Raw genomic sequence first — 13,617 nt, 5'->3', positions numbered from 1 at the left:
TAATCAAAGGTATCAAAATAAATATATTAATTAAAGAGTCGGATTGATGGCTATATTTATCCGATAACTAATTATGCATAGAGGGGTCAAAGTGCAATATTGACTTAGAGGTTATTTATTATTTAATTGGAGTTCAATTAATTTCTTTTAGTGGAGTAGAAATTAATTTATGAATTAATTGAATTGGGTCCATGGACCGGGCCAATTATTAATTCATTGTAGCCAATAAAATAATAGGCCCAATGGATTCTCACTCATAGCCCAACTTGATATTGGAATCATATTAGATTTGAGACATATGAATTAGAGATGGAGAAGGATTTGTTGTTTCCTTTTCTTTATTTTTATGTTGCCTATAAATATACATGGTTTATGTATATTTTAGGGGGTGATTTTTATGAGAAGGAAAAAGGAATAAATTTTCTCTCTCTAGAAAATTAGGGTTTATGTTCTCATCTAATGGAGGCTCCCACAAGCCTAGTTTTCCAAGGTCATTCATGGAGGCATATGAGTGATTCCTAAAGGCAAAAGAATTACCAAGAAGATGGAGATCCATGGAAAAGGTGTCTAGCAAAAGGGATCTACAATAAGTGAGAACATTCACTTTAGAGGAGAGATCTAAGGTTTACTCAAACCTTGATGTAAGTATTCAATCTTTTAATTGAATGATACATCATGTTTTATTTTTGCATAAAACTTGTCTCTAAGTGATGAATCAAGATCTATGAATTTAAATCCCTCGAAAAGTTTTTAAAACTAGCACGTTTCCCAACATAGAGCACAGATTTTTGGCTCCGTAAAAGTTGTGCTTTGCATTTATAGGAAATTGCTATCATCATGTAACAAGCAGATGTAAGTTTGAAGTTTCATTCTTTGAATTTAATTTAGTTCTGAATCCTATTACAGCACTGGTGGATTATTTTTCATCATCATCATATGTTGTGAATTCTTTTTAAGAATGCATATATCTCCTTACATAGTTTTCGTTTCAAATAAATCTATGTAAATTGCCTTGTTTTGAAGGATGAATTTGTTCCAACATTTCTCTATAAACAATTTGCTCCATTAAAAAAATGTGAAGTTATAACCACCCAGCTTTTTTCTTTGATGTATAGTATAAAACTGGGGTTAGGGTGGGGCGGCGACGTCTCTTTTCCTTCTATTTGGGGCATGTAGTATATAGATTTCAAAATTCAGAGTACATTTCTAGATTTTATTTTATTTTATTTTTTTTCAAAGAGTACATTTCTGGTTCAAATTTCAACTAAATTAAGATAGATTACATATTTGTTTAATTATTGAGAGGAATCTTCAGAGATACTTTATGGGTGGATTGCTGCGTTTTGAAAGTTGGACTTAATGGTTTTTCAATTTTTATTTTTCCTTATCGATTGACGATTTTAAGAAATGGATTAGTACAGTTTTATCATCAAACCACTCGATTTTATGACATATATAGATTGTAGGTATGGTAGGTTTCGACCTTCTTGTTAATGGAGTGAAATTAATTGAAGAATTGTTAGAATTTAAATGAAGAGTTGTGTTGGAAAATGAAACCAAACATGCTGATTATAGAACTCAAATCTCTATACTTAGAACTGTTATCTTTTAAATTAAATTTTGGATATGAAAGTACAATTGTTAATGAGTTTACAGGCTTTTGTTTGGCTTAAATTGATTGAATTTTGAAATTATTATAGATTTTCAAAGTTGATGTTAACATGCTGTCAAAACTGTTTTGTGAGCATAATTTTTCGTATCTTTTCCTTCAAACCTGATTTAATCGGTAAGAAAATTTATTGATTTAAATTGATAGAAGAAAAATATATTCTTTAAGCTTCCAATGGACATTGGTTTCATGCAAATTGGTTGAGAATTTATTTTTTTATGAATTTTCAAAGGGAAGTAAGTTTTGCTAGGAAAAACTGTTTCAAACAGATTTTTGGGCTTCCTTCTGATTTATTTGTTTATTGTAGGAAGTTCATGAAACCTTAGTGCGAACTGATCTGATAGAACAAAGTGATGTTTTCCCAATCCAATCAATGTGCCAACACAGTCTGCCAATTTCTTTATATGAAATTTAAAATTAAAAACTGAAGTGTTACCAGGTAGTGATATATAGTTTCCCCTAGAAGTGGTGAAGGCTCCTTCTTCTCTCTATAATATTGTAATTATTTTGTGTGTATTTGTTTGTGCGTGCTAAGTTATAATGTGATCCCAGTCACTTCAATAATAACTGTGTTAGCATGAGTTGCTTGCTTAACCGTAGTGTTACCATTTTGCATGTCTTTCTTTTATTAGCTTTTTGGGCGTTTATATGTTCAGATTCTGCTGTTGTGCTGTTTTTTGTTATAAAGGCGAAGGGGGTGGAACTGCTGGTTCAGAGAGGTCATGGTGCGATTGGGTTTTTCTTAGTCTGATGATTGCTTTCTCTCATAATAAATTCTCGTCTTTTTTTTTTTTTTTTTGCTATAGTGGAATATTTTGTGATTGTATGATGTTTGTTCTTGAATAAAAAAAGTACATCTGAATTTAAATAAGTGAAAGTTCTTAGTGCTTTCGTAATTAAGAAAAATATACCAAAAGAAAAACATCCAGAAACTATGAAACATATCCTCATTATGCTTATTAATACACTTGAATAGCCAACAATGAAAATATAGTTGTTTCTAAACTCTAAAACACTGGCGTCCAAATGAATGTTGTGCAAGTGTGTGGTCGTCATTTATTTTGTCTATGAGAGGTTGAAATTGAGCTTCAATTTATGGCAGTGTATATAAAAGTAAATGTGAGAGGCAAAAATAAAGAATAAAAAATGCGCCTAAGAACCGAAACATATGTACGTGGTGGTGATAAGGTGAGCTTTAGATCAAAAGTGAGTTTGTTTTTGAATGTGAGAAATTAATTAGAGTTAGGTTAGTCCCTTAAATCACCATTTGGTACTAGAATACTTGACCTCTGTGCTAAAGTAGAAGGTGATGTAGATATGAATCTCATTGTCACGTAAAAGACTTATCATCCAAGGCAATAATAATTCTTATTTAACAGTGTCCTCAAATTTAGGTATTTGATATATTCAACCTTAGACAGTTGCCTGCTTTGATATTTACCAACTCAAGACACAAGTACCTGAGTCCCATATAATATGGCTGACAAACCATCCTAGATCATTTATTTGATTCCATTACTATTGGTAGCATATCCCAAAATAGGTATAGCAAGATAAATTAGTATTTAATTAAACCAGGCGCTTCCTTTGAAAAGAAGAGAAGAAAGGTTATAAAAAAACAATAGATCTACTAAACTTCCTAAAAGAATCTGGCCAGGTTTCAGTCCTAAAAAAGTGTCAAAAAGAAAGAAAAATTGAATTAAATAAGGTCAATTTCTTTGTTGAATAAAGCCCTCTTATTCAACAATTGAAAGAAAAACTGTTTTCTTTTCCTTTTTGTTTATTTATTATTTCCTTCCCCAATTGAGGTTCCTTTTATGTTTTAACTAATGATTTTTTTGTATATATATATATATATATATATATATATATATATATAATTTTTAGAAAACATACATAATTCATTGGTTTAACTAGCTGGTCCAAATAATATGTAATAATGCAGAATAATTTTTGAGCCTTTTTAATGTATGGAATTTTATTTGTTGCCAAGGTGGTAAGATGGAAATGATGATCCATTGTATACCCCTAATTAGACCTGCATAGCATCGAAATATATGCCCAGGGAACTCTATTTATGATATGGTTGGCTCCAAGGTCTTTCGATTATAGTTAAGTTCATAATGATCTGGTTATGCTTTTGACATTGCTGGATACTGCATAGTATTTGTGTTCATTCGATTGATGTCTTTAACATTTGCAGTTTTGTTATCTTATTGGTTTGGTTTTTTTTTATTATGAATCAGGGGTGGACCCGTCAACTTTTGTTTGGGGGGCCAAACTAGTTCTATCTACTTTAAAAATTAAAAGTTAGTTGTGGAAGTTTTTTTTATTAGTAATATATCTCTTGATGTCTGTATATTAACATGTGTATTAATATATTATAATGGGCTTTATTTTTCTATTAAGATTTGGGCTTATTCTTCCCAGTATTACGTGGATCACACACACACACACACACATCTATTCTTCTTTCCTCTCAATTTTTTAGAATCTAAGCAAATCTTATAATGCATAATTTTTTTGCCCATTCCATAAAAGAATAACAGGACATGTAAGATATGCATGATAAAAATAACAAATAGTTCATTGTTATTTACCTTAGGTAGAAGGTTTGTACATAATTTTTTTACCCATTCCATAAAAGAATAATGAGTTTATGCTCGTGATAAAAACAACAAATAGTTCATTGTTAGATCTTATGTATTGTCTAGCATAAGGGTAATTTTTTTCCCCTGGCTTCTAAGATAAATACATTGGTTATTTACCTTGGGTAGAAGGTTTGTTCAACTGGCATTTAGTTAGCAACTGCAATATTGGTTTTTTACCATGTTAATTAAGGGAGCTCTTTTGCTTCAATGATCACAATCTTAATTTTAATCCATTTCAGGGTTAGCAGTGATGCTGGTAATGCTAGTGACCACATGCCTAACTTCCTTAGTGATCATCCTTTGTTGGCACAATGAATGAAGATGGTTGGGCAAGCTTAGCGGGCGACTTCTTTTTGCAATCTTTTGTTAGTACTTGGTTTTCTTTTTTTTAACAATGATGGAGACTTTGTACTCTAAATTATTCAATGAATGTTTTGGATTAATTTTTGGTGATTGTTCTTTTTTTAACAATGATGGAAACTTTGTACTTCAAATTATTTAATAAATGTTTGGGATTAATTTTAGGTGATTGTTATATATATATATGCCTTTGGTTGCAATTTGGTTGTGTATGTGGAGTAGGATATGAGTGATATATGTTGTTGGACGACAAGTTACCCATTTAATATATATATATATACATACACACTTTATGGCATGGGCTTAATGTGAGGTAGAAACTATCACATTATTTCTACCATGGGAAGAAAAAAAAAGAGGCTTCATAAGGGTTAAAATATTATTTTTTAAAAAAATTATATAACACTTTTTACCACGGTGGAGAACCGTGGTAGAAAATAGACTTTCTACCACAGTGCGAAACCGTGGTAGAAAGAACCACTTTTTGCCACGGTGCAGAACCGTGGTAGAAACCACGGCTGTTTCTACCACGGTTCAAAACCGTGGTAGAAAGCCTTTTCCACCGTGGTAAAAAGTCATTTTTCTTGTAGTGCATACCGGTGCATACAATCCCCCAAATAGTATAATTGACAAAACAGGAATAAGTAACTCATCAATCATACTCCAAAATAAGCGTAAATAAATTCTAATATATATATGACCATAATATGCATCCAATACAAGATTTAAAAATCAAGTTCCAGTCCTTTAAATTGCTAGATTAAGACTAAGCATTTAAATTCTCCAAACAATCCAACAATTGATGCAATTTACAATAAATTAAAACATCAATTAATCTCATCTAAGCAAAATTATTTTCAGATGATAAACTATGCTTATAACCCTACTAAAACATGATTAACATAATTAAATCATGTAGAGAAACAAAATTGCTAAATATCAGTAAGCAATTTAAATTAATTGTCCAACCTTCCACATGCAATTTTACTGTTTAATCTTATGTTATTTCATTCTTCAACATCTTAATGTAAATATGCTTCCCAGTAGTTTATATATCTCTGTAACAGTTATATACATCATCCACAGCAACTAAAACAACTTAGAAAGCCCCCTACTGGCCAAACCAAACCCAGAACCACGAAAAACCAAAAAACAGAAGAGGGAGCCGCCTCCCTAAACAAGGGAGCCGGCTCTCCCCTTGGTGGAGCCGGCTCCACCCTTGTGGGAGCCTGCTCTACCCCTTGTGGAGCCGGCTCTCTCCTTTGGAGAGCCGTCTCTTTCCTTCTGAGAGCCGTAATTCGATTCTGGTTGTCTTCTTCGCCTCCGGCAGTGTGCAAGACCCTCTGTACTATCTTATTTAAATACCTAGGGTTCAATTTATGTCCCAGAATTAACTATAAGCATGTGTCATACATCATCGACATGAATTAAAACCAGTTTAAAAATCAACTACAATAAGATTTAAGCAAGAACATGTATCAACCATTAAACAGTTTAATTCAACGCAATTAAATTCAATTCAAATATGCTTAAAAGATCAGTTTTAACGTCAATTTAAAACCCTGGAGATTACCTAGGCATGCACAGAACACAGGTTTGAGGGAAAGAGTTAGAATTAGAAACTTGCCTTCGGTTTCAGTTTTGAAACCTTAAACCACCGTCTCTGAGTTTTCCGACAGATTACCGACTGCCGTTCAACACCTCCGTTGCTCTTGGTTCAATCCAGAAGCAATCCCTTCCTTCCTCCTTTAGCCTCCCTGGTTATCTCTCAAAACCCTCTCTGTTTCCTCTCAAGCTTCCCTCTGCGTTTTTCCTCTCAAGTCACTGTTTCATGGGTAGGATTTTCCAACCCTAGTAGACGTAAACAATAATATATATAGGCGTCTAAACCCTAAGTCTAATTACAACGGTATATATAAGCTTCAATTAAAACCTAATTCCAACCCCAACCTAAATTACAAGTCGGTGACTACATAAAAATATAAAACCCTAAACCTATAGTTATACACGTAAAACTAAAGACACGAAATAAACATTTAATCACAACAACAAATTACATGAATTTCCACATCAGCATATAATAATAAAGAAAAATAATAAATAAATAAAGCAATTAAATAATTTAAACAAAACAATTACATAAATAACCACTTAAATTAATTAAACAATTAAACAATGAAACAATTAAGCAACTAAGCCAATTAATCAAATAAAAATGAAATAAAACCATTAATTAAATTACCGAGACTATCCTTTTAAAATTAGGGGTATTACACCTTAAGTGATGGTGCTCGATCATTGAGGTTAGGCACGAGGTCTGGGAGCTTGGTTCTTCAATCAAAATTAACTCTTCAAATTCTGACGCCTTGTGCTCGAGCTTGAGGGTCAAGGCTCGAGCACCCTTAGTTAAGGCTCGAGCACCCTTTGTTAGGGCTCGAGCGCTAAGGTACAAGGCTTGAGCTTCAATGCCTTGTTGACTTTTCTTCTTGCAAAGCTTGAGCCTCAAGACTTGGGCTCGAGCTCTAGTTTTTGAATTCTTCCAAACTTTACCATTTAAGCTATCAGCTTGCTCTGGATGACCGGCAATGACTCTGTAAGTTTCGATATCATCATAAAGTCCCGGTTTTAATCATTTATCTGGTAAAATACCTATAAACATATATTAAACATAAATCAGTCTAACTATGATAGAAGTATCACTTTAGGCCTTAACATATGTATACTTAGGGGCTCGAATATGCAAATATTCAGTGCTCATGAGGAAGAATGCTCCATTTTCTTGTTTGTCATGTTGACACTTGTGGGAGAATAGGGTTTCTCCTTTTTTTCTTGGTTCGTGTTAGGGACTTTATAAAGAGTGAGTCTCTTTTTTTCGTTGCCCTGTACACGGTGTTGGGGTTGGTTGGTCCATGAGAATCACCATTGTTATCTTGAGTCCTTGGTGAGGATTTGATGCATTTTAGTCGACTTAAAATTCTTTCACTTACATTCTCTTTTTCTCTCTATTGTAACTTTGTAAGGTATATGTATGTATAATGGCAGCCATGGTTGAGAACAAAATTTGGAGCCAAAATCAGATTTAGATCGGTTTCTCTACATTCGATATCATCAAATTTATCAATAGATGAAGCAATTCTCGCATTTGAGAGACCCGATTCAAACTCTCTCCCTTCACTCACCCAATACCAAGTTCGACATCTCATCAAACTCATAAACTCACCTCCTTCGATGCCGACGACAACCGCCGCTTTGCAGCTCCAAAAATCCCAGATTCAGAGTAGGGCTAAACACAAACCCAAAATTGATTTTGCCAAACTCAGCCTTTTAACTCACAGATTCAAAGAAGCTGTATATAATCATCCATAAAAGCGTCTTATGGAAGAAATAGGTAGACCTTTTTAGGGAGTTTAGGATTAACAGAAGAGTTTGTAAAGACACGTGATAGAACTGCCTCCGCCTTTGCCGTCAGACACGACGTGGGTGTCCGAAGATATATATATATATATATATATATATATATATATATCGTGGATAACATTTGGAGATCTAATTTGGAGGAGGTTAAGAAGAGTAGGGTTGGGAGGGAGAAGCATGAGCCTAGGGTGTTCCAGGAAAGGGCTAAGAGAGTTAAGGATGATAGAGGTGATGGTGGTGGGAGGCGTGAAAGATTGGGTCTTCTGAGAAAGAGATAGAGGGAAAAGACCTACAAGGGGAAGCAGGTTTAACCCGCAAAAATTGGTATTGCTCAATTCATTTTTGTTTTTAGTATTGGGCACGTGGCGCAATAATATGTTGCCATGTCAGTAGGGAGATAAACTTTATCCTTCTTGCGCAGGATGGAAGTATTACTCTTCTATCAATACTCTACACGCGTGCGCGCGTATTTTCTCTCTCCCTCTCACTGCTATTTTCTCTCGCTTACGTCATTATTCCTCCTTTAATAAATTTTCTCTCCTCTCTACAGCTCTCTCTCATTGCCCTTCACTCTTATAATTAAATATTTCATAAATTACATAAAATGAATACTATAAATAATTATATGTGTGTGTGTGCGCGCGCGCATATATATATATATAAATATATATTTTTTCTTTCACTATTAGTCTCACCCCGGCCTGGGATGGCTAGCACGCCACCAACAAGACGACAATGCCCTCTCTAATGCCCAAGTGCCAAACCAAGATAGTAAACAAGTCCTACCCACATCATAGTCACTAATCAAAGCATAATTTGGTTAGGAGAGGAGTGAGAGGAAGATTTGACATGGACGATTTCTTGATATTTGACCTAATCAAGCGGTTTGAACATATGCAATAATACTTTTATTAACAATTTTCTTTACGACAGTAAACTATATTTTTATTGAATATCAACAATGCTGTATTTGGTGTGTGAATGAAATAGGATGAGAATGGAAATGAGATGACTATTCTCATTCTATTATTTAGTGATATTATATATATATATATATATATATATATGAAAGAAGACATATTTATATGTTATTGTTCTACATCAGCATACTCACTAGTAGGTTGGTCATCCTACCGACCACACAAATGTAATCTGTAATTATAAAATCTGAAAAGTAATAAATATAAAAATCAGAGAAGTTGTTTGAATTTATTTCAAAAAAAAAAAAATTATTATCTTTATTTATTAATTTCCTAATTTTGTAATTAGGATTTATTTGTACATGAGTGATTGGAACACATCATCAATGACCGGGTGACTGAATTTTACTTTTAATATTTTTACTAACATTTTAATTTTTAACTAAGTGAATTTTACTTTTTTTATTTCTTTTAGGGTTTAGGGTTTACCGAAGCTGCACCAACGCAAAGGCTTCCAGCAAAGTCCACAGTCGCAGAGAGATCAACGGAATTGGCGAAGACAATGATCAGCATTATTACTCAAGTGAGCCACAATTTCTAACCTAAGCTAAGCTATTACTCTATTCAATTACTCTCTCTCTCTGTCCATGTGAGTATGTTTGTGTGAAGAGTATTTTTATACATTGATGTTGGGAATTTCTCAGGAGCGTCTACTTGTGGCTGCATTGGGAAGCGCGTTGACTGGGTTCGTTGTATTCGATCAACGCAAAAGCATCTACAGATCGATTTCAGCGAACTAATCCCAATTTGTTACTCAATCTCAGGTACAATTCAATTTTCTCTTTTTATAAATTCATTTTTGGTTTGTGAAACCCTACTACTGATGACTTCTCCATTTTTTTTTTTAACGAATAATCCTTATAATTTGTGTTAGAACATCGTCTATTTAGGGATTCGAATTGCGTTATTCAGTTTTTAAGTGTCGGCATGGTGTCTTAGAAGGAGAGGTGGGGTTAAAGACTTGATTGAAAATTTAAAATGGACAGTTGAAGAAATTGCTAAGAAATGTCGAATGCCCTGTTTTTAAAATTTTTATTTTTTATTTACGAAGGGAATATAAATAGGTGTTGCCCATTCTTTTTTTTTTTTTTTGTTCTTTTAATTGGTACTTACGTACACATCTCTTATATAAAAAGAGGCATTAATTTGTTACAGCCAACTCATTGACTTCAAGTGATTATATATAGTTGTGCATAACAAAATAAAGTCACTGTTCTTTTCTCAAAACAAAACTAACAAAAGCAATTTATTTAGCCCTTCTATATGGTGGTAGGATATCTGTTTGATATTGAATTTTCTGATACTGTTAATGACATAAATAAATAAAAACAGTTGTGAAGATAATATGGCAAATTAAATTAAAAACTTTAAAAAATACAAGATTATATATATATATATATATATATATATATATATATATATATATATATATATTAGTAGATCAAAAGAAAGCAAGATTGGAGAAGAGAGCAGGATTGGAGCGGGTTTGGCTAAACCCGTCCCCGCCCCGTCTGTTTAGTGACAAATCCATACCCGCCCCGTGCCCCGGGACGGGTTGAATTATCAAGTCCATCCCTGCCCCGTTGGGAGATGACAATACCCGTGCCCGCCCCGCCTACCCTGTTAACATTTTTTTTTCTTTCTTTTTTGACTACTGGAATAACATATATATCAATCCATTGGCATATGCGGTTACCCATGTCTTCCATAGTACTGAAAATTATGAAAAAGAAAAACCAAACAAACAAATAAACAATTTACCTTTGGTGTATTCATCAAATTAGCAAGAGAAAAAAATTTCAACCAAACTCCCAGAAAAATCAGTACCAAAATACTATATGTAGAATCAGCAATTGAAAAAAATAAGAACAAACCTAAATCGACTCAAAGAGCACTAATAAAGTCGTCGCTAGTGTCTCTCCCTCTCTCATGAATTGTGAAATGGTAAATTGAGTCCAGACAACAACTAATCGACTAAAAAATAATGGATTTTCTTCTTACCAATCTCTCTCCCACTCTACTCCTTCGTCAGAAGACAAACCCACCACTATTCACCACCACAACCCTCTTTCTCCTCACTTTTCTCCATTAACAAAACCCAGATCTTCTCTCTAACTTGTGTTGCGCAGGTCACCCAAACCTCAAGTACGCAGAAAAACTTGAAGAGAATCAAGAGATCTTACCAGAGATTCAAATGAATCATCGATCTCAACTGCCTAAGTGGACCGAGAGTTTGGTTTTTGGGTAAGATGCGCCGACCCCTATGATGTGAACTTGCAGATGTGGAGACACTACTACTATGCATTAGGGTTATAACTTATATAGAGTAACTTTTATATATATATATATATATATATATATATATATATATATTAAAATTTAAAGAATTATATATAACGGGGCGGGGCGGAGCGGATATGAATCAAAACCCGTCCCCGCCCCATGACCCGCGGCAGGTACAAAAAATGTATCCATACCCGCCCCGACGGTATAAAATTTGTTTCCATATCCTGTTATTAACGAGGTGGGACGGGGCGGAGCCCCGGCGGGGCGATAAAAATTGTCATCCCTAGCGAGATGGGTGGGATGTTGGGCCTATATAAATGATTGAAAGCAACGTGGATTCCATACTTACCTGGACGGGGTCAATGGGCGATCAACAAGGCCCATGGCCTAGGTTGGCGACCTCCATTGCACTTAGGAGGGGCGCCCGCCTAAGGTCAACCCAAGTGGTTGAGCCTACGTCATAATTTGTGGTAGTGGGGGCCTGCGTTCGCGCGGCCCCGCCCGATTCAGTAAGCCCAATATTTTTATTTATCTGAAAGCCTAATAGTTGTTGATTATTGAGCTGAAATCAATAAAGCCCAAACTCAAGGCCCAAGAGCGAGCCTGTTTTCTGACATTAAAAGGGAAATTAGTTATTACAATATATGGTAGAATAATTCAAATCAAAGCAATTAAAATGAATCATCGAACTCATTCTCAATATGTGTGTGTATAAGCTTACCAGATCTGAGAATAGAGATTATATTAACTTCAGTGCACTCCAATGGCTTCCCTCTTCGTTTGGGTTTTTTTCGATCAACCAGAGAGACCCTAGAAACAATGGGTAAACATTTTAAAGAGGCATGTTACATATAACTTCAACGACGTAATATATTTTGGTGGAACCCACTTACTTATCTTGCTTCTGGCCCTTCGATTTCAAGAAATTATAATTACATAAATTCCAATTATTGGTGTAGATGCACCTAGGTCACCCATTTTTGCTGCTACTACACAGTAAGCAAATTTAATTTTGGAATTCTGATTGATTTTCCACCAATTTTACAAACTATTATTGTGTTATAGAAGGTTGTTGAACCTTACATATGGCACTTTACCTTCTCCACGCAACGTGGGATCACAACATCATATCACATCAGTACACAAAAATCGTCATAAATAACTTTCAAAAAAGAGATGGAGAGAATTAGCCAAATAGAAAAAGAATAGAACGAAAAGAAAATATATAAACATATATTTTACATTTATACATTTTTTTGAAATAGATACTATTGTAAAGAATTACAAAATTATTTAATTTAAAAATTATTATCAAATTGTCAATGAGGATTTTACAGGTGGGACCATGTAAAAAAATGCATACAATGTTAAAGGTTTTTTATTATTATTATTATTTTGGAGGGGGATTTATAACATGAAAGGCTTTAAGAAGAATAAAGCACCTAAATTAATACATATTTTGTCGGATTCTCAAAAGATTGATAATACAAGCATTCATATGCACTACAACCGTTTTGGAGTGAATTTTGTATTTTGTGAGCCGATTAGACACAAGTCACACAACTAATCAATTACAATAATAGTGTTCTATATAATGTAAATCTTACGTGATATTATCTTATGAATAATTATCGAATATTTGTGCTTTTGCATTGACATGTGCATGTTAAGGTTGTTTTAGCTCATGTAGGCTTGGAATGTCTACTTTGGTCTTTCAATTACTTAGATAAGTGGATCAAATGTCTACTTCGCAAAATTGCCCAATATCAAAATTAAAAATCATTTCCTTTGTAATTTGCAGTGTTAAAAAAATTTAAGCATTTTTTTCTCAACAATATAAATGTGCCGGATTAATTAAATTATAATTTAGAGCAAAGAAAAAAAAATTGCCATATATGCAAAATATATAGTGTTTTTTTAGTGTTTAATTTCGAAAATGAAATTGATATCTTTAACAATTTATCGATGTATCATAGTATCCAACGAATTTATATTTAATGCATATCAAATAGGATTTTTCAAATCAAAACATGAAATTTAAGAAATATAGGACATAAGAGAGTATTTTTCTATACAAAGGATATAAGGGTAGTCTGATATTTCAATTCACTCACCAAAATTAGTAATCGAATTAAAACATGATAGTAATCGAATTTTAAAATTTGACTAAACTACAAATAAAAATCAAAGTTGCATACCCTAATTTTGATAAACAAGATTTGTCATTCTAACTATTCTTAGACCTGAATAAAAATAA

General features: G+C 33.5%; 1 long non-coding RNA gene and 1 other non-coding gene across 2 annotated transcripts; both read left to right on the top strand.

The window, feature by feature from the left end:
- The first annotated feature begins 786 nt into the window (after positions 1–786).
- On the top strand, positions 787–4,857 carry LOC132285843 (uncharacterized). Its single transcript, XR_009472620.1, has 2 exons — positions 787–852; positions 4,560–4,857. It is a non-coding gene; the product is annotated as an uncharacterized LOC132285843 (long non-coding RNA).
- Positions 4,858–11,701: 6,844 nt separating this feature from the next.
- LOC132287221 (U1 spliceosomal RNA) lies at positions 11,702–11,862 on the top strand. Its single transcript, XR_009472952.1, has one exon. It is a non-coding gene; the product is annotated as a U1 spliceosomal RNA (small nuclear RNA).
- Positions 11,863–13,617: the final 1,755 nt, after the last annotated feature.

Source organism: Cornus florida, unplaced genomic scaffold (genome assembly GCF_030987335.1).
Source record: "Cornus florida cultivar Cherokee Brave unplaced genomic scaffold, ASM3098733v1 CherokeeBrave_3.0.0_Hap2_Chr11, whole genome shotgun sequence".
NCBI classification, from domain to species: domain Eukaryota; kingdom Viridiplantae; phylum Streptophyta; class Magnoliopsida; order Cornales; family Cornaceae; genus Cornus; species Cornus florida.
The sequence above is the reverse complement of the archived record's forward strand: the minus strand, read 5'-3'. Positions and strand labels throughout refer to the sequence as shown.